At 37.3% G+C, this 22,692-nt stretch overlaps 1 long non-coding RNA gene across 2 annotated transcripts in view; it reads left to right on the plus strand.

The window, feature by feature from the left end:
• The window catches only part of LOC115264953 (uncharacterized), a 480,170-nt gene that overhangs the window by 279,219 nt on the left and 178,259 nt on the right, over window positions 1-22,692 (plus strand). The gene's annotated exons all lie outside the window — the stretch shown is intronic.

Below are 22,692 nucleotides of genomic sequence, written 5' to 3' on the forward strand. Positions count from 1 at the left end.
AGGCAATTCTTTTGACAAATCCAAAGGTACTTCTTCAGCAATGACTTGAGAGTTCCTTAGGGATTTTTTTGTGTTCCTTCAACATTTTATGGAATTTCTTCTGTAATTCCCTTGGAAATGTATGAATAAATTCCTTAGACTTTTTTAATCTTCGGACAATTTGTTAAAAATAAGGCGTGGACACCGTCTTCAGCCAGAGGCTGCACAGACTGAATGATACTTAACACTAGACAAGGGACACTCAGAGCATGTGCCAGTGGAAACGGAGGAGAAACTATTCTCACTAAAAGTTTCATCGCCCGGAGCGGGAATCGAACCCTCACCCCATAGCATGGTGCGATTGGAAGCTTGGTGACCCAAATCGCACGGCTACGAGGCTTCAAAAAAGTCCTTTAGCTTTTTTTTTAAATTTCATTTATAATTCATATGAAAACTCTTTAGATAATTTATTCATGAATTAAGCAATTTAGCATTTTGTTAGTTCCTTCAGCTAAGGACTGTTCAATTTATAAAACGGACAACTTGCTTGTGTGCTCTCTTTTTATTTTTCGATAAAATCATTATCAGTTTTTTGCGTAACTTTCTGTAGCTATTCTCAAATGTGGGAAAAATATAACATTACGCAAAATGTTCTTTATTGTGTAACTGGAGCGGTTTTTGTAAAACATCAATAAAACCCATTTCTCAAAATTCGACATAACTTTCCACATACTTAACATGCACATTTTCATGAAGTTTTTAATGTATTGGAATCTTATACTATTCTACTAAAGGTAAAGCTCAATAGTTGGTCAGTTTTAATGCACCAAGCATTCTTCGGCTTGATATAATGAGTTGCCTTGTTTTCATAGAAATTATTATGTTCATTTAAGTCCTGTGTTGCAATAGCATCACGGATTCGGCTAAAAATTTGTCCAGAGTAGTAGAATATTGCTCTCTGAATGATACAAAAGAAAAATTTACTTTTAATCGCATTTTTCATCAAAAATTTAATCCATAAAGATGGTCATATTAAAAAAAATCATACTTTTTGCTCCATTGATGCAGATTTTCGACTCTAGCGAATCTTGTTATTATTTATTTTCAACAAAGTTGGTCCTATGTTTTCGTACACATTATTTAATAAAAATCGGATGCAAAGTTTTTATTTCCAACATCATTGTTATGCAAAATTTGTATTAGGTTTCATGGTTATTTGGAAGAACCTTCAGAGAACGAAACTGTTTTGATTACTGTGTCTGTAATGGCGCACAGTAACCCAACCAGCAATGCTATTAAGAAGCAGTTTTCTGCATTTTAAACCACATTATTCCCACTTTCGGCTGGATGCATAAAAAATGGATTATTTAATATTGTCATGCCCTTTTTGCTTTACAATTGAATTTTATTCAAAAAATCGAATCTCACTTGAGACTTTAATAACTCAACACTTTATTTTTCAATTGATTTACAATTTTACCAAAATGTTTTTTACTCATGCTGCTGCAGCATGGCACATACTTTTCTGGTATTAAAAATGATATAACATATGTGAACAGTAATTTTATATATATTTTCAGTTTTCAGCAATCGAAAAATTCACCTCATTTAATACCTGGCCGGTTTTCTATAAAATAAAACTATTTTTATTCGATTCAAAAATGATTACTATATTAAAAGATGACGTACTGAACAACGAAGCAAGAGTAATGAAATTTGAACTACGCGTCTTCTTTTTATGGCCTTGTAAAGTTGTCCGTTTTATAAATTGAACAGTCCTTACATTTTGAGACTGTCTTTTAAATTTTCTCTGGAAATCGTCTAATTCTCCAGATTCATGAAACATATCTGTCATTGTGTTTTTTATTTTCTTTTGCAGTTTCTATGGAAACAGCTCCCGCATATTTTTTTTTTTGAAAATTCCATTGAAAATTCCTGTGGCAAATCTTATTGCACTTTTCTTCAGGATTTGTTTAGAACTTTCTTTCTCACTGCTCAGAAATTTTTACAATTGCTTCAGCAATTTCTTTGAAAATTTGTTAAGCAATTATTTTGAGAACTACTACCGCTATTGTTCCGATACTTCGGACATGTATTCCTCGATAATTCCTTTGGATTTTTTTTATGAATGCCCGCGGTTATTTATCTGGACATTTCATTGTGACTCAACTGGATAACTGTTTGGTTTTTAACGGGCTTTCAGTCAGTCAAAAATATTAGTTTTGTTTTGCCCGATGTTTGGGCATCTTATATTTGGTCTGTATTTGACAGAGTGCTGAAACGTCAGTGGAACAAAACTAACCCTAGACTATGAAAGTCAGTTTGAAATTATTGACAGCAACTCCTTTGGAATCTCTTTTGGCCCAAGGGATTAATTTGCCATATTTATCAAAAATATATAAAACATTACGATTAGTCTTCCAGAATTTTTTGTTTGTTTCTTTGATAGTTCTTTTAGGATTTTTTCCCACTGATTACTTTGAAAACATTTTTGGAAATAACTATGTCCAATTCCTCTTGAAATGTTTTCATAATGTATTTAGAAATTATTTTGCCATTCTATACAAAAGTTTCTTCGACAGCTCCTTTGGAAATTTCTCATGCAGTTTTTTTAATTCCTTCGTAAATTTGTTTGCGTTTTCATTCGGCAATTATTTTGATGATTGGTTCGGCAATTCTTTTTGCCATTTATTCGGTTATCTTTCAAAAACCAGCTATTTCTTCTATTATTGCATTGCAAATTTCAACTGGAAATCAGGAATTTCAAAGAAATTGTCTGAGACTTTTCCAAAATGATGACCGAAAGAATTTCAAAAGCGACTGCCCAAGGAACTCTTGAAAATATTTTCTTATTTTCTATGATTTTTTTTTTCTTTTTTTTTATCTGTATTAACGAGATTTTTAGCCCTAGGCTAGTTCATATCGGGACCCACGCTTTACTTCCCTTCCGAAGGAAGAACTGACATTTTGTGAGTTTGTCGGGAGTGGGATTCGACCCCAGGTCCTCGGCGTGACAGTCACGTGCTTTAACCGTCACACCAGATCCGCTCCACTTCTATGAAAATTGAATTCTTTTTATGCGTTTCTCGAGGATATGCTTAACATTATTCGCGAATTAATAAACATTTGGTAAACTTTCGAATTTTCGAGCTGTTTTAAAATTTTGAGTGGTCTTGGATGCAGTTGGAAAAAAAATATTTTCAGCACCCTTCATGCCACTTCACCGACTTATCAATTTCACTTTGAATGAGTATTTATCAACTTAAAATGTTTTATTCTCCTCACCTAATAAAATCCGTTATCACTGTCGCGAAGTATAGCGCATTTAGTTCACCACTGGACTATCGTACTAGTTTTCATGAGTGCGAAAACGCGAATAAAAGTGAGCGATGGCATCAAATCAACTCGGTGTCTTCAGAGCACTTATTCAGCATAGATTGAATAAATAGTGCGCTGAAGACATCAACTTGATTTGATCTAATTGCGCACTCTTATTTACGTTTTCGCACTTATGAAGACATGGTGCGCAGATGCGCAGTCCAGTGGTGAACTAAATGCGGTATAATAAGCGAGTCTATTTTGTAAATCAACAACATTATTGGCTGCAACTTTATGAGGTTCACAAACACCTTCTCTTACTTATTCTCGGCATATCTAATAGGAAGATTTTTATGGCAACTCACAAAATGACATTCTTAGAGGAATATATTCCACTAAATTTTCCTCCGAAATTCCCCCAGGAATAGAGGGGACCTCCAGAAGTTTCACCAAGAATTCTTCTAGAAAACCTTTCATGCTTAAGAAATTCCTTCATTGATTATTTCAAAAGTTTCCCCTCTGGGTAAAGTCTCTCAAAACAAAAAAAAAAAAAAAAAATTATTTCAAAAATGTCTCTGGATTCCAAACATTCTAACAGCGTTTTTTTTTAAGAAAATCAAAAGTTCAGAATTCTTTCAGAAATTTCTCCAGAGATTTCTACTGTGGTGCTTCCCCAGTAGACGTCTCGACTAATGATGACCATTCCAAGAGCTCGGCCTACTTATCGATCTGCTAAACTACCACATCTCCTTTTCATTCAAAGCTGACCATTTTCCATTAGGGGCCGTCCATATACCACGTGGACAACTTAGAGGGGGGAGGGGGTCTGAGAAAAGTCCACGCTTGTCCACGGAGAGGGGGGTGGGGGTTTGTCATATGTCCACGTGGACAATATTGATTTTGAAATATAATGACAACATTCTTGAAAAATTATCAGGATTTCAAACTGTCTAGTGTCTAAAATTTTCGGTAAAATTCTGCAAGGATTACTATAGAGGTTTATATCATTTTTAATTCTATCTGTAATTCTGTATATACTTTAAATCGAGAAACTTTGCAGGTTATTTCCTCTGAGATATAAAATATTTTATAGAACATTAAGTTCAAAATCATATCACTATGAGTGAGCTTTTAAACTCTACTATGTACTTTCAAAATGTTGCTGTAATAAATATTTTTCAGCAATGATCTAAAAAAATACAATCTTTAACCCTCTAATACCCACTTTTTTATTTTGATCTAAATATCATTTTTCGTCATCTAAAATCGATTTAAACATGTTTTGGAAGATGATTCTTTTTAATTCTCGAATTTGTGAATTTTGGTTTTTGATTTTTTTAATTTTTAATTTTGAACATTCCTACACTTTTATATTTTCCTGTAAGCCTATTTGACATAGGGGAGACTGACGAGACTTGATCCCTGGGGAGACTTGTTCCCCCCATATTTGCTCGGAATCAAAAACATTTTTCTTCTAGCATAATTTTTCCAAAACTACTCCTGGACAAACGACTATGTTTTTGCTACAAGTTATTTCGATTGTACATTGCATTATTTTTCAACGGCTGATGGTTTGTTTCCAGTCCTTCAGAAATCTTTTAGAGGATTTTTCGGCTTTCAGTCTGTTAAGCGATTGAAACGAAAATATCTTTCTTACGCCCGACGTTTCAATGGGCTATGCCATCTTTTTCAAGGGTTAAGAATATTTTACGACGAAGAAAGATAGTGTAGTCCAGTGTCCAGTTTTCTTCCCGTTTCGTGTAGTAAATCCAATAGAAATTGATGAACCAGATTATGTTGACAAGTTTTCACGCAAAGATTGAACCTCCAGACGAAAAACGAAAAATATTCTTAACCCGCGAAAAAGATGGCATAGCCCATTGAAAAGTCGGGCGTAAGAAAAATATTTTCGTTTCAATCGCTTAACAGACTGAAAGCAGAAAAATCCCCTGTGAATTCGAAGCAGTCGATAGCATCTACGAAATCTTTTAGGCGATTCCGAAAAATCTCAATAACTTTGTGAAAATTGAACCAAATCGTGTCAAAATTTCAGAGCACATAGTTTAAATAAAATACTTTCAAACTTATTTATCCAAATAAGGCTGTTGGTAACATATTTTAATTATTTCAGCTTAGTATGCACAACAGTGACATAGGGAGACTTGATCCCTCGAGGATTACACACATATTATACATGTGAAAAATAAAAATCTATTCGGAAGCTTCTATTTACTTGGAATTTAAGTCTATTCAACGATAAAATGTGTCAGATAATTATAACTTTAGTGCAAACCAAGAAAAGGGGGATCTAGTCTCTTCATTTTGAAAATACGGCATATCCTTTAAAATTTAAGGAAATCTTACAACTTCAAACGCTCCATATTTATCGAAAATACAAGAAAACTCGAAAAGAAAATGAATAGGAAGACTCTGGAATTATTTTCCCTTTAAATAAACCATGTACTCAAAGGGAGATCAAGTGTCACCCATTTTTGAAAAATACATCATAAGACATGCCTTCATGAAAACACAGTTTTGAAAACTTTAACAATGATTTAAAGGCCTTCTGTTGTGTATTAACTTGCAATAGATGTTTACCTGTCATTTTGTATGGAAATCGGATCTAGTCTTGTGTTTTTTCTTAAAGTTTCAGGTAAATTAGGAAAGAGGGATCAAGCCTCCCCAGTCTCCCCTATCGTTTTTTAAGACGAAAACATTTTGAGATTTTATGATAATTGATATTTTAATTTTGATTTTTTTTCATTGAAAATTTTATTTAATTTTAGTTTGTATTGAAGTCCCTTAAACTATTCAACTTGAATTGAATGATTGAGGAAAAATTTAAGATACATTAATTGTGGCGATTGAATACAAAAGTAACAATGGCATCCGAAAGGTGAACATCAAGTTTTCGATGATTTTTTAAAATAGGTAATACGCTTTAAAAGACACCAAAAACCACTGTGAGATATACAGAACAGTCCTAAATATCAGCAAAAAATATAAAAGTTTTGATTTGCCAGACAAGAAAAATTACAAAAATGCTTAAACTATACCCCGTCTAAATGCGGGGCTGGTTATTAGAGGGTTAATAGATAGTATGTATACTATATATTATATATAAAAGCATAAACGTCACCTAAAAATATGAGACAATCGAGGGTTGAACATTCAGAGAGCCATGGTAGCCTATGTAGATAATTTGTAATACGAGAATATTCGTAATGTATAAAATTAAGAAAAATATTTTATTCATTGCATCATTTTCAGAAAAATAACTTTAAAAGTTTAAAAATCATTGTCTTTTTTCAAATAAAAAAATCGAAATATTTTTTTTTCTGAAGTCCACGTGGACATTAGGGGTGGGGGGTAGGGGTCAGTGAAAAGTCCACGCTTGTCCACGGGGAGGGGGGAGGGGGTCAAAAATCACGATTTTCTGTCCACGTGGTATATGGACGGCCCCTAACCGCAATCACTTCCTCCCGGTCACATCAATGAAATCTTTTCGCCTAACTCAACGGACAGAAGCCGTCCCTGAGGCAGTCCGCCGTTAGGTGAACTTCACAATTTTATCGCCCAACTCAACGGATTGAATCCGCTCCTGAGGCAGTTCATCTTTGAGACTGAGCTTGGTAATATTGTCGCCTAACACAACGGAATTGAATCCGTTCCTGGGGCAGTTCACCTTGGGGTGAACTTCATTATATTTCGCTTAACTCAACGGATTGAATCCGCTCCTGAGGCAGTTCATCTTTGGGAATGAACTTGGTAATATTGTCGCCTAACACAACGGAATTGAATCCGCTCCTGAGGCAGTTCACCATTAAGGTGAACTTGATAACCGTTTCGCCCAATTCAACGGATAGAATCCGATCCTGGGGCAGTTCCGTGCAAAGGAACTTGTTTTTTTTTTCGAAGTTCGTTGCCAAGGTAACCACTGTTTGGCTTGATTTTTTCACGTGTCTCATATTATTGCCATAGACTTAATACTAAGACATAAATGTCAGGAACAAATTCAGTTCGATTTCTGACGCCAGTTTTTCCCCCATGTTTCCCCCAGTAAAATCGCCCAATACTGGTTTTCTTAAAGCGACGCTTTCAATGTCAGTGGACTCCGCCCGTTTTCATCAAAGCAAGACTGAGTTCGCCAATTTAGTGGCCATGACAACGAGAAAGATAGGGCAGTGCATGAAATTATCTCCTTCTCTTTCACTCTTACAGAAATTTTGTAAACAACAAGGCCACGAAACGTCAAAATCCCATACAAAATCAAAACAGTGCAGTGCCCTATTGCCCAATGACGCAGTGTCAACTGACAGATTGATTTTTATACATATTTAGCAACACCATATCTTCAAGCGTTGATAACCGTGTGGGTTAAACAAGAGCTCAGTGATCTCGACGTTTATGGTTCGATTCCAGTCTGCATAGTTGTACAATCTTTTTGCACGGATCATTTTGATAAGTTGTCTTCCCCTTATGGAATTCATAGACATAGGTAGACGATTTATGATAGTGCTGGCCATGAATTCGAAAGCTCTGATGTTACTGAGCTTGCCCCGGGAGTAATTGGGAGCCGCTGTGGCTAAGAAGCAGCCTTGTAAATTTCGGGATCGACAGTGGTCTAATCATTTTGGGGCAACGGGATTTTCCTTTCGAGAACTTCCGGGGGTAGCGGTAGATCGGGATTGACCTTTAGGAACCCACTTGAACGTAATGCCCACAGGAAAAAAAAACCGCAGCAGCAAGTTTCTTATAAAAAAAAAACCCAGATTAATCCACCTAGTGGTGATAGTGCCTTTCTCGTCGAATATGTACTCAAGAGCCATAAACCAAAGTGTTCCTGAATTCTGAGAATACTCTAGAACGGAACAAATCTCATTTTTTTCTTTTGTCACAGTGCTCGTTGACTTATCAATGGGGGAGTAGAGTTGATAAATAATTAATGTATTTGATGAAAAAATACACAAACAATGAGCAAATCCGCTTAACTCATCGGATTTGGTAATAAATTTTCTAGAGAACTCTAACTTCACTTTAAAATTTAAAAAGTTATTGGTTAAGGGGGATTAGGGGCATAATGGACACCCTAAGCAAATGAGTACGTTAGGCCTGTATAACAGAGAAAACCTTAACATATTATCAGTTGGCTTACAACTTTAGTTGGTTTCCTGCGTATTTCAATCATTTATAGCAGGTAGAATGTATTTATTGTGAAGAAATAATAAATGGTTAATCGTGTGATTTTAGAGCTGGCAGAGAAGGTACGGGACGAAATGGACACCCATCGGAGCATAATGGACACTCCTGCCATTTTTTTATTACATCGATCAGTTAAGTAATTTGCCCACGGAGATCGATACCACAGATTAAATACTCCTTCTTAGACGAGTTTACATAACATTACAGTAAATTTAATAAACTTTAGGCTAAAATAATCCAATTGATTTTTTTCCAAACACTCTTAAGCGCCTAACAGTATGCAATGCGCGTACATCCATTCGTAATTGCCAGTGTTTATTTCGCCCCAAATCGACTACAACATTGAAATTTCAATTTTGAGTAAATTCTAATCACAAATAAAATACTTTATCCATTGCTAAATCTACGTATACATGCAGATACACGCAGAAAAATGGCGCTTGTTTAAAACAATAAAACGCATGGTTGATTTTCAAACTGAGAATTTACTTATTCCAAAATTATATTTAATTGTTTTCATTTAGAGTTTATCGATAAAAACAACCAATTACCATCATTTCATATAATGTTAAAACATTTCATTTGTTTCAACAAAATAAAAACCATAAACATGGTCCGAAAGCACTCACACATCTATAAAATGCTTACCCCAACATTGCCACAACGAAGAAGGTGTAGCAAATCCATCACGCCAAGTGCAGCTTTGGCCGTGATGGATAACGCGCAGGTACTCACGACAGCATCCACAAAATGTTGATCGGTTTCGCCTTTTTTGTCTTTTTTTAGTCGTTCTCCTCCCCATCCGCTTACCGACGCTCTAAAAATAAATTTCCGAACTGCCGCAGCTGCTGCCGCCACCAACACAATCACATTCCGGATTTGTTAGTGGCAAAAGTGCAGTCGTTTTAATCAATCCATTATTTCATGTTGAAAATACCATATCTCTGTTTGTTTTAACAAACTGTCAAAAATTTCGACAAATGATAATATTTGTATTATCAAACAATAGAACAGTTCAGTTTAAACTAGAAAACAGTTTGTCGCTATAGTAAACTGAAAAATCGGTTGATTTGAACTAGAATTTAATTGTGTTTACAATTTATTTTTCTGCGTGTAAGGTAGCAATTCACTTGTTTTTATGGTGGACGCACTCAAACACTCGTAATACCTTATTTGCTGCTGCGTTGAAATTATAAGAATTTTACCATATGAAAAACATATTTCAATTTCAGTGATATTTCAGGCCAAACATGTCTAAAGGTCCTATCTGCAGAAGAGAGGCTCTCTTTGGTTTCCCTCTCTTTCGTTAATATCTCAGCTGTTTATTTGTATTATGATTGTCTCCTTGCATTGAACGATGGTCAAAACAATCGTCTTTTGATTTGTACTGCAAAAATAGTTGAAAGGTGTACCATTACATTGCAATAATTGAAAGAGAAAGTGAACAAAGAGAGCCTCTCAAATGCAGATAGGACCTATTGAAATGTTTGGCCTGATTTAGGTTATTTTGGAGGCATATGAATGGTACTTTTGGAAAAATAGAACGATGACTTGTTCCTTTATACTTATGCATTAAAAGTTTAGCATAAAAGTCAACGGTTTCGACAAAAATATGGGTGTCCATTTTGCCCCGGGTGTCCATTATGCACTGATCTCCCCTATTTATTTGTGCCCTTCCTCAAAATGATGAATTCCGAATAAAATTTCCAAGGGGGACCCCTCATGACTTAAGAGAAAATCGAAATTTGTGTCAGCCTTATTCAAAAAAGTAACATTATTATATCTAAGCCATAATCGAATTTGGAAACTTATTGATGGCTCATATTCCGAAGTTATGTATTATATTAAACGTATAAGCAGAGATGAAAAATATCAAACCTCTCAGTTGACTGCTTGACCAACTTCACTAGCAGTGGATGCCGATCATTATCAAGATATTTCGGCAATTTTTTTTCGTCACACTTTAGCCTTTATTTTATTATCATTGGTTATATGATTTGGGTAAAAATTGACAAAACAAAGTGCAAGCTAGTTAAATTTCTCATAATAAAACCCATTTAAATTTCTACCGTGTTACAGAGCGCGAGGGCTTAACCAGTTGCATCAAAATTGTGCGTAGTAATTTCAGCCACAAAAGGGGATTGATGCTATAAAATTTAAATTTTCCCATACAACGTTGATTCATCCTACTGTATAATTACGTCTCAGGAATCTAAAATTGCGTGATTTGACAAGATCGCTTTAATTTTCATTAAGATGTTGTTCTCTTACGCATATTTATCGCTTGCATTGATTTTGTTCACCTTCGTAATTTCAGCGATGCATCCAATCCTGATTCTACAACACTGCTGGTAATCTTAGGTGTGGCCAGAGATTATTTTCTTGCTGCCCGTTTATCTGGTTAGCCAATATTTTTGATGATTTGATGTTTCGTGTGCATGGGTTTGCATGGCACTTTTTTAACTGGCCACTTCCGGCGGGACACCTGGAACCGGTTCCGAAACACAACCGGTTCAGATATGTTATTTGTGGATTGATTGGTTATTATCGGTGACAAATATCGGAAACAGCTTGTTAAGCGTTACGCGTTTCGACCTACTATTCTTCGGCCATCGTCAGACGCATTCAGTTGAATTCACCTCTTCAACTTCGTCAGTTTATGATACATAAGCGGTTCAGATATGGTCTGAAACTATTTTCCTGCTTACCGTTCATCTGGTTATCGATCAAGCAGCTATTTGGTGCGTCACGTGCATAGGTTTGGTTCAGTTTTTCAATTGGTCACTTCCTACGGGATACCTAGAACCGGTTCCGGAACATTACCGGTTCAAATACGGTATGAAACTATTTTCCTGCTACCCATTCATCTGGTTATAGAAAAAGCCACTCTTTGATGTGTCGCATGCATGGGTTTGGTTTACTGTTTTAATTGGCCACTTCTGGCGGGACACCTGGAACCGGTTTCGGAACACAACCGGTTCAGATACAGTGAGAAACAATTTACCTGCTTACCGTTCATCTGGTTATCGAAAAAGCAGCTCTTTGATGCGTCGCATGCATGGGTTTGGTTCAGTTTTTTTATTGGCCACTTCCGGCAGGACACCCGGAACCGGTTCCGGAACACTACCGATTCAAATATGGTCTGAAACTACTATCCTGCTCACCATTCAACTGGTTATCGAAAAAGCCGCTCTTTGATGTGTCGCATGCATGAGTTATGTTCACTTTTACATTTGGCCACCTCCGGCAGGACACCCGGAACCGGTTCCGGAACATTACCGGTTCAAATATGGTCTGAAACTACTTTCCTGCTCACCATTCAACTGGTTATCGAAAAAACCGCCCTTTGATGTGTCGCATGCATGGGTTATGTTCACTTTTACATTTGGCCACTTTCGGCAGGACACCCGGAACCGATTCCGGAACACTACCGGTTCAGATATAGTCTGAGATTATTTTCCTACTTCCCGTTCATCAGATAATCGAAAATGCAGTGGTTTGATGGGTCGCATGCATGGGCTTGTTGCATTTTCATATCTGGCCCCTTCCTGGGGTATTGACCCGGAACACCTAAATGGCCATAACTCCGGAACGGCTGGACCGATCCGAACCATTTTCAATAGGAAACAATGGGACCAGATTCCGCGTCGAATGAACCGTCGGCCGTTAAAATCGGTTGATGTTTACTATCTAAAAATGAGGTGACCTTTTTTGTACACATACACACACACACATACATACACACACACACACACACACATACATACACACAGACATCATCTCAACTCGTCGAGCTGAGTCGATTGGTATATAACACTTGACCCCTCCGGGGGCTCTATCAAATTTTCGTTTTTGGAGTGAACATATAGCCTTTCGGTACACCTTGGTGTACGAGAAAGGCAAAACAAAAGAAGATGAATGTTGTTTTTTTTCCTTCCTGGAATATGTCAATAAATAATCGTTTTTTCTTGTTGTCATGGTCACTAGATTTGTGGACTCAGTCTTGCTTCGATAAAGATGGGCGGAGCAAACTGACATTGAAAGCGTGGCGTCAGAAACACCAGTATTGGGCGAACTTACTGGGGGAACGACTGGCGTCACAACAAATTCTCCAGTTTCATATTGATTGTTGTTATTGCTGCTTGACCTCGGCAGAGTAGGAGAGGGTTTCTTCTTGATCTTATGATGATTCTTGGTCAGCTCCACTTGCAGCACTTGTACGTCCTTGCACGATCTTGATTTTTTAATTGTCTTGATCTCCAAAATTGCTGAATCGTTTTTCCGATAATCGTGCCGAAAGCCAAAGGCCGATCCAAAGCAAACGAGGGTTCTTTCGTCGCCAATGTGGTGCTTCCCCAGTTGACGTCTCGACTAATAATGACCATTCCAAGAGCTCGGCCTACTTATCGATCTGCTAAACTACCACATCTACCAAAAAAATCCGAATGTGACTTCAGAAATATTTATTTTGGATGCCTTAAATTCCTCCATAAATTTTCAAAAGAATTTCTATAGAGAACCTATTAAAATGGTTCCATTGATTCCTTAGAAATTATATAAATTAGGCCACTCAAAAGCTGTCCATTTTCAAGATTACTCAGGAATTCCATCAGAAATGTCTCCAAATTAACACTCCTTCAGTCGTTCAAGGAATCCTTCATGAAAAACCTTGTTTGGGAAAATTTTGAGGAACTCTTTGAGATGACTTCAGAGGAATATCCAGAAGAATTATATGATAAACTTTTGGAGAAATTTATGGAGAAAAATCCTGGAGAAGTTTCTGAGACAATCTATAAAGATTTGTTTTAAAGACAACCTTGAAAATTTTTGAATTAAATGATGAAGAAGTTTCTGAAAAAACATCTTCGAGAATCCGTGAAAAAATGCAAACAAAGGTACTGTAAGAATTCTTGAAAAAAAAAACATAATCTCAATAAATTTCTGAAAGGATTCTTTGAGGATGATTTGGAACAAACTCTAAAAGAGCTCCTGAAGATACTTCTGGAGGAATTCTTGAAAAAAAATTCGTGCGAAATGCCTGAAAGGTATTAGTGGATAAAAAGCCATAATGAAGTTTCCCTAGAGGAATTTTAGGAGCAAATTTTAATCAAACGGCAGAATTCTTGAAGCAATCACCAAAAGAAGTTTCGTAAAATATATTTTTTAGGAATCTCTGACCTTTACAACTCGACAATGATGTGAATTCTTGGAATATTCCTAGAGAAACGCCAAAAAATGAAGTGATTTCTGAAGGAGCTCCTGAAAGAATCACTGAATGTTTCTCGGAAAAATTCTGGAAGAATTTCTGAAGAAAGGTTATAAATTCCAAGAGAAGTTTACGATCTAATCTCTTGAAAATTTTCTGGAGAAATTCTTGAAGAACCACCTAAAACAATCCCTGAAGGAATTCATGAAGAGAGGCCGATGGGAACATATTGAGAAAATTATTTAGAACCTCTCGAGGAACTCCAAAAAACAATCAGAAATCTGAATTTCTCAAGGAATTGAAGAAATTCTAATTTAAAGAATTATCGTCCTGATGAGGAAAAATCATCCAAATAATGTAAATAAGGTACAGTTATAAAGTAATTTCCTAAGGGGCATACCAGCATATGGGGCACTGGAATATGAAAACCTTGAGTGAGTGAAATCTGCTTCGGCGCACACGTCTACTGGGAACCTACAGTCAAATTTTCAGACGTTTTTATAAACTAGTAGTAAAGTTATAGCCAAAACCATTTTTTACAGTGGTCCACAAAACTAAAAAAATGTCATTTTTTGCGTCTGAGATATCTTTGCCAATACTTCACCGATTTTTATGAAATTTTCATGGCATCATCTACACATACTATACGGGGACTGTTTGAAAAATCAACTGTTTGTATGCGTTCAATCAAAAGTTATTCACTATTTTCTGTGGTGCATTTTTTTCGAGTACAGGCCTTAACTGACCCCACAGCCCTTCAGATAGAACAACCCTATTGAACCAACAAAATTACCGATGTTGCCCCTTACATCGGCAAGTCGTGAGGAAGATTCACCACGCTTCTCAACTCACTTATACATGTAGCACAATAGTTCGCGGGAGAAATTTCACCGTTCAAGGATTACCACTCCAGAGCTCGGAGCTCGGATGTTCGCCTGAATCTGCCAGTGGGTACCTTGTTGTCGGGGTGCGATTGCATGATGATGAGCCCAGCAAGCCCTACTAATATCAGGTCGTGCTCGTTGCGGGCCACGGCCAAAACATGCCGAATTGTCTGCCGATGAAATGGAGCCATAATTTATGGGTTTCTGATTTATGGGCTCTTGATGAGCATAAATCAGCAATGGGGAGCTGTTATGTTTTGTTGGCAAGATGCGACCCGACCCAGCAGCAGCGATGGATTGCGCACGTTCAGCAATGTGTGGTTTTGTATCGTGTTGGATAATTGAATTGAATCGATAAAGCTTTTCGCAGCTGAGAAATATGAATGGCGTGGTATTTTGCTGCTGATGATGTTTTTTTTCACGTGAATGGACATTTTTCTTCAGAATTCTCTTCCTTTCTCGAATTGGTTGTGGTTGAGTTCTGCTGGAATTTGGATTGTCTTTTAAGGCATAGCTTAAAATGAAGCTTTTGAAATACTGCTTGGTGGAATTGCTTGATTTTTTCTCAACATTCATCGGGAAATTTCGATTCCACTTTCTCTACATGCACCAAACTACTTTGAAACTTGTTATTACATATTATAGACAAATGAGCAAGTTTGAAACAAAGTGGTACCGTTCAATTAAAAGCTCCACCCAAGCATAAATAAAAGCATGTTAGTTCGTCGAAATTACAATTGCATCACCTGCATCAGAATTAGATCGAGACCAACATGGATCATCAGGAATAATGGGTTTTCTATTAGCTGTAAGCAAATAAATTTCGATACTTGTGTATGACCGTCATCAGCAATGTTCCTATCGAATGGACGCATATGCAATGCACTCACTTATTGTTTAGGGACGGGCGGGTTTTGTCATTGGTGTACCATTAGAAGTTCAATCCACAAATCCATTTAGTCCAATCGAGGCAAACACGCACATTATCTCGTCCAGGCGAACTACAGGCCGGTATTGATTGTCCCGGAATCCAGTACCTCCACCTAGTGTGTGGGTGAATTTGTGGAACCTAGATCGGCAGGTACATACATAATGGGTTACAGAAATGTGCCAGCATTATAAACTAGAACTAGCCATATCAGCATCATGTAGGACGAGCATCGTATGGTTATCGGAAAATCGATTTGGCACTGAATAACTGTGCATAACATCCCTAGTAACATTTTGATGGCCAATTAGTCTTGTAGAGGTTTTTAGAACCGTCATAAAACCTTATACTTTTTATTTTGGTTTTATGATGGTTCTAAGAACCTCTTCTAGTATATTTGACTTTAAAATGTTACTTGGGATGGGCGTAGTCAGAGGGGCAGGGGGCCGTGCTCCCACCCCCCTCCTGACCGAGATTTTTTTTCGTTAAATTCAAGCCAACTCAAGATTATCAAAAATTCAGAGTACCAGAAAAATTATCTCAAGAAATAAACTATTCTACAGTGACCCCACAATTTATGAATCGGCAAAAATGACCACAGTTTATGGATCACTCATTCGATCAACATGGTGATTCATAAATAGTGTACAAAATTAAGGTGATTCATCGATGTGGGGTCACTGTAATAATTAAGGTTTTTATCCATAATTATCAAACCTTTTTTTACTCAAAACCCAAAATCTAAGAAATTTCGCCAAGTACTTCTCCAAGAGATCGACTTTAATCTTGTCATAGAATTCAACAAATAACAAGCTTGATTGAATAGCTAAATTTGGTGATGTTTATTTATGGAATACAAAAACAACATGCCAAATTCTCCAGATATGCCGGAACCGGTTCCGATAGGGAAAAAAAGGATTTGATAGAATCATAGAATATAATAGCCATATAGTTCACGAATTTTCACAAGTATTCAAATAGAACAAACGGCATGCTAAGAGCAAACTACCTGGGATTTCTTTATGAATGCTTCCAAGGACACTTAGAAAATCTTTCAGATGATGATTAACCTGGGCTTGTTAGGGGAATATCTGTAAATAAAATGTAAATAAAAGAAAATCGGGTTAAGTACGGTTCCTTTGAATTCCACTAAGAATTTGCATCCTTTGACAGATACGTATTTCGACCTCAACTGTAAGGTCGTCTTCAGTGTCTTGTACTTGACTCGACTCAAGTCGAGTCAAGTACAAGACACTGAAGACGACCTTACAGTTGAGGTCGAAATACGTATCTGTCAAAGGATGCAAATTCTTAGTGGAATTCAAAGGAACCGTACTTAACCCGATTTTCTTTTATTTACAATCTTTCAGATATTTATTCAGAAATTTCTCCAGGGATTCTTTCAGGAATTCAACAAGAGACTTCTCCAGGAATTCTTCCATGAGCGTCTTGCAGGGTTCCGATAGTGATTGTTTCAAGGTTTGTTCCAAGAAATGCTTCAGGATTACCTCCCACGATTTTTTTTTAGAAATTCTTACAGATACTTCTTTAAGAATGCATCGACGAATTACTAAAGGATTTTTCCATAGCTTCTTTCTGTGATTCCATCACGTTTTTTTCCAAAATTTTTTTCAAAAATTCTTCTAGGTATTTTACTAGACTGTCCTCCGGGAATTTCTCCTGAGATATCTTTAGAGGTTCCTCCAGTGATTTTTTCGAGGATTCCTCTAGGATTTTTTCCAGAGAATCCTAAAGGAATGTCAACAGAGATCCTTTTAGGTATTTCTGCAAGTGTTCCTTCAGAAATATATTCAGGAATTCCTACACGTATTCCTTCAAGAGTTCCATTAGATTGCTCTAATAATTCAATCTGGAATAATTAAATGTATTTATGCAGGAATATCTCAGTAATCATTTCGGAAAATTTTACCAGAGATTTAAAAATTATCCAGAAATTCTATAGAAAAATTGTTCAAAAAAAATCTTTTGGGAGTTCATCTATAGATTCCTACAATAAATTTATCCAGAAATTATTGCAAACATGGACTCTTTCTGATTTTTTTATGAGTATTCCTACAGAAATTCTTCCAAAAAAATTGTTAAGAAAGCTTTCCTGAAAATTCCTTATGGGATTGCTTCCGGGATTTCTCCAGGTTTTCCTTCAAGAATTCCTCCAGTGATTAACACGGGAATTTCTTCTGTGATTCTTTCAAAAACAACTCCAAGGTTTATTTAAAAAAAAAAATCAATGATTCCCCCAGGCAGGGCGCAAAATTTTCGAACAGATGAGCTGAAGATCACCGTGCGGCAATTTTCATTCACTTGCCTGCATATTCATATTCAGCTGCTCGATACTCGTTTGTCAACTGAATGAAAGTCAATGAACATTTGTAAACGGGATTCCGCCAGGAATTTCACCAGGAATTGACCCAGCAATTCCTCCAGGATTGCCTCAATGAATTGTGTCAGTAACTTATCCAAGATTTTTTTCCAGGATATCCTTCAGTAATTCCTTCGAAAATTCTTCCAGGATTTTCTCTAGGAATACCTTCTGGATTTTCCCAGGGATTCCTCCAGGTATTCCTCCAAGAATGCTTTCAATTTTTCTTTCAGGAATTGCTGCAGGGATTCCTCCAGAACTCCATCAGAAATTCCCCTAAGAATTCCTTGAGGTACTGCTTCGGAGATTCTTCCAGGGCGTTCTCCACGGATTTTTCCAAGGATTCCCCCAGGAATTCCTTCGAAGATTTCTCCAGAAATTCCAAAGGCGTTTTTAAAAATTTCTCCAGGCTTTTCTCCCACAATTACTCTAGAGATTCCTCCAGGCATTCCTCCAGGATTTAATCCAGGACTTCCTCCAGGAATTACCCCAGAAATTTCTTCAGGGTTACCCCCAGGAATTTCACCAGGTATTGATTCAGCAATTTCTCCAGGATTTCCTTCATAAATTCTGTCAGAAACTCACATAGAATTTTTCCAGGAATTCCTTCAGCGATTCTTTCAAAAATTCTTCCAGGACTTTCTTTAGGTTTAGGAATAGCTTCTGATTTTTTCAGGGATTCCTTCAGGAATTGTTCCAGGAATTGCTCCTGGACATCCTTCAGAATTTATGTCAGCAATTGCTTTACAAATTCATCCAGGAAATTCTCAAGGGATATCTTCAGAAATTCTTCCAGGAATTCTTCCTGTAATATCTTCGGGATTTTTTGCAAGGATTTCTCCAGGAGTTCTACTACAAATTTCTCTAGATTTTTCCCAGGGATTCCTCCAGGAAATCCTTCGAAGATTTCTTCAGGAAATCCTCCAAACATTCATCCAAGGATTCTTCCAGGCAATCCTCAAGGAATTTCTCAAGGATTTTTTTCTTAAACTTTTCTCCAGAGGTTCCTGCCAAAATTCCTTTGGAGATTTCTCGAGGAATTCCTCCAGGGATTACGCCAGAAATTCCTGGAGGAGCATTCCTCCTGAATTCTCTCTAGAGATTTTTCCAGGAACTGTTTCAGGAATTCCTCCATGAATTCTTCCAGGAATTTCTGCAGGAATTTATCCAGAAATGCCTCCAAGGATTCTAGAAATTTCTCTAGGAACTCCACAAGAGATTTCTTCAGAAATTTCTCTAGAGATTCCTCCCACAATTCCTCCAGGAATTCCTCCAGAAAATCCTCAAAGGAAGTCTCCAGAAATTTATCTAGTATTTCCTCTAGGAATTCCTTAAAAGATTTCTTCAGAAATTTTTCTAGGAATTCCTCCCAGAATTCCTCCAGGAAATCACCCATGTATTCTCTCAGAGATTCATCTGGGAATCAGGGTTTTCTCCAGACATTCCTATAGGTATCCCTCCAGGGGTTAATCCAGGAATTTCATTGGGGATTTATCCAGAAATTGTTCCAGGGATGGCTCCAGAAAATCCTCAAATGATTTCTTCAGATGTTCCTCTAAGATTCGCTTCAAAGATTCATCCAGGAGTCCTCCAGAAATTATTCAATCATCTTTTCCAGGGATGTACCCAAAAATTTCTCCAGGGTTACCTGAAGATTTTTTTAATTACTTCATGAATTTCTAGAAGAATTCTTCCAGCGAATCATATTGGAAGATAAAAGGATGCATACTGGAACCAGAAAATTATCCTGGGATTTTTCTCAGGAATTCCTCCAGTAGTTTCTTCACAATTTCACTCAGGGATTCCATCAGTAATTCTTACAATATGCGAGACAATAAATCCTTCAGGGATTCTTCCAAGCAACACACATATCACACAAGAGTCACGGTAGTGTAAGTTTTGATTGCGTTGAAGTCGGCTGTGATCACTGTGACTTACTTTAAGCAGCATACAGGTATTTATTTGCTAAAAGTGCTTTCAGTAATTTCTTCAGGAATTCACCCATGGAAGGCTCTTTCGGATTCCTCCCAGGGATTCCTCGAAGAATTTCTCTAGGAATTCTTTTTTAAATTCCCAATATTTTTCCAAACATTCCATTATTTGATAGTCCTCCGGAAATACCTGCAAGACATTTATCAAGAATTTCTCCAGGTATTCCCTTAAGGAATTCTCACGGGGATACCTCGAGGGTTTATACCTTCAACAATTCTTCCAAGGATCGTACCGGGAGTACGCTAATTGACATTATATTGGATAGAGAATCCAGGACATCCCAAGATTGCTAATATGCATAGACAAACTGAATGTTTAATTACCGAACGAACTCCAGTTAATCATGAAAGACATAATGCAGATATTTTCATAAAATCTTCGGATGGGTTTTCATTATACTCAACTGGAAAAAATGTTCAAGGACGTCGTGATGAAAATTATGGGTTAGTCCTCAAAAGAATTCATAATTTGCAGAAGAGTTCATCCATAATTTCTTACGAATCTCTCTCTCTCTCTCTCTTCTTGGCGTAACGTCCTCATTAGGACAAAGCCTGCTTCTCAGCTTAGTGTTCTATGAGCACTTCCACAATTATTAACTGAGAGCTTCCTCTGCCAATGACCATTTTGCATGCGTATATCGTGTGGCAGGCACGAAGATACTCTATGCCCAAGGAAGTCAAGGAAAATTTCTTACGAATGTTTTGTAGATATTATCGAAAAACATTCTGAGCTCCAGAAGAAATAATGCACGAGTGAAGAAGAATCCTGAATCTTCCAAAAATTGGCAGCTACCAGTACCACGTTAATTTGTGTAGAACAGGAGAGCTTTTTTAAACGTTTATTAAATAAAATACAACAGCGTGACTCAGTTGTCAGCCACCGTTTGATCTGTCCGGTCGCGTTTTGCCACAGAGCGGGCTCTCGTATTCGGTTAGCTTTGAGGCAGCATTGTTCATTGTGAACAATGAATGCCATACGAAAAAACACATTAGTCGTCGACTTCAGCGTTCTCCCCGTTCGACCGAGTGCGGGTAAAATAAAACAATTTCTCGATGAGAAACTCACGCTGGACTTTGCTTCCGTAAAGAATCTCCAGATACACACCATCCGCAAATGCGCGCTAATTGAGATGTGTGGCTTAGAAGTAGCCGAAAGAGTTGCATCCGCCCATCATCTCAAGCATTCTATAATAGCCGAGAACAAGAGTTTTAACATCCCCGTATACATCGAGGACAATGCAACTAATGTTCGCCTTCATGACCTTCCACCCGCCGTACCGAATGCAGTTGTTGCCGAGTATATGCAGCAGTATGGAAAAGTCAAGTCAGTGGCGCGCGAACTGTGGAAAAAGTTTTTTCCCGGAATCCCAAACGGCGTTCGCGTGGTGAGGATCGAACTCGCTAAGCATGTGCCGTCATTTATCCAAATATCGGATCACGTCACTACAGTCACCTATCGTTCGCAAATTGTTACATGCCGCCAGTGCCAGCGTAAAGCACACCCCAACAAAAAATGCTCTGAAGTATCGTCCGAAGACAAAAGAAATCAAACCACACAACAGCAGTCGCCGATTGCACACAGTGAGGCTGACAACCAGATGGACGTGTCTACCGAAATTAATACAAAACTACAGCCCCGTGAGCAACAGAAAAAGCGTTCCGTGAGCAGTACCGTTGCATCGTCAATGAATCCGCCGCCAAGTAAGAAGAAAGTCATACGAGGGATAGAGCAGGACCAGAATACGACAGCAGCTAAGCCGATAGATGACCTTCGAAAGACCGACAACAATGCTAGTGACGATAGCGATTCGGACTCCGGCCCGGATCCATCATATGATGACGTCGACGCTTGGGTTGTAAAATTGAATAAACGATCGAGAAAGCAAGAAAAACGCATAGCTGAAGTGCTGAAAAGTTTTAATTGAATTATTTGTGTATTAGATCTAAGAAGACATGAATGCACCTATTTGGTGTAAAATGTCATTAATCAATAAAAAAAAAAAAAAAAACAGCGTGACTGCTGAAAGATTATATGTATAATGCTTTTAGAATATAATGTTATTATACTTGTTGGGGGTGGGGTAATGTCACACCCAGTGAAGAGAATTGTCAGACAAAAGAGGCACAAAACAAGCATCAAAGAAGGTGCGACGATTACTCTTTATTCCTACTGGTAACAGATAATGACATGATCTCGAAATTTTTTGTTGCAGACAAAACGGAAGCTGAATTTGTTGCGTACTTTTCAACTCGTGAATAATCAATTATTGCTAACCCAAAGTCGAAGCTGTTTTATGATAGAGCTTCACCAGAGTTGCAGTGTTTACCGACTCGAAGTTACCGTTCGAAAATCGCAATGCAAGGCTTAAAAATCTCAAAACTCGTGGTGTACGATGTAAATCCCATTATTTTCAAGTTGGGACAAACTTATATCGCATGGGTTTGTTTGTCGCAACAAATACAGGTTGCGACATTGTCATTATTGTTGCGCGATGGTTGAATTTTGACTCACTGGTCACACCTGAACTTGATAGCAAACTCTTTGGGTATCGTGTAAGCATCAAGCTATAAATATCATTTAATTAATTCCCAAACTTTTGGATCGATTGCTACATTTACTTACAATTTTAGTGAACGTTTTGGGAAACTTGGAAGAATCGTATCGATTGCCGGTGATTGTGTGTTGGCTACAAATTAGGAATTGCATTTAGTTTAAATTCAATCGTACCTTACTTCTACTTACAATTAAATTCAATAATTTTATAATCCACAAACTTTAGCTTCACTTGGTAATTTAGTAATTG

This window comes from Aedes albopictus, chromosome 2, assembly GCF_035046485.1.
Source record: "Aedes albopictus strain Foshan chromosome 2, AalbF5, whole genome shotgun sequence".
Classification (NCBI taxonomy): Eukaryota; Metazoa; Arthropoda; class Insecta; order Diptera; family Culicidae; genus Aedes; species Aedes albopictus.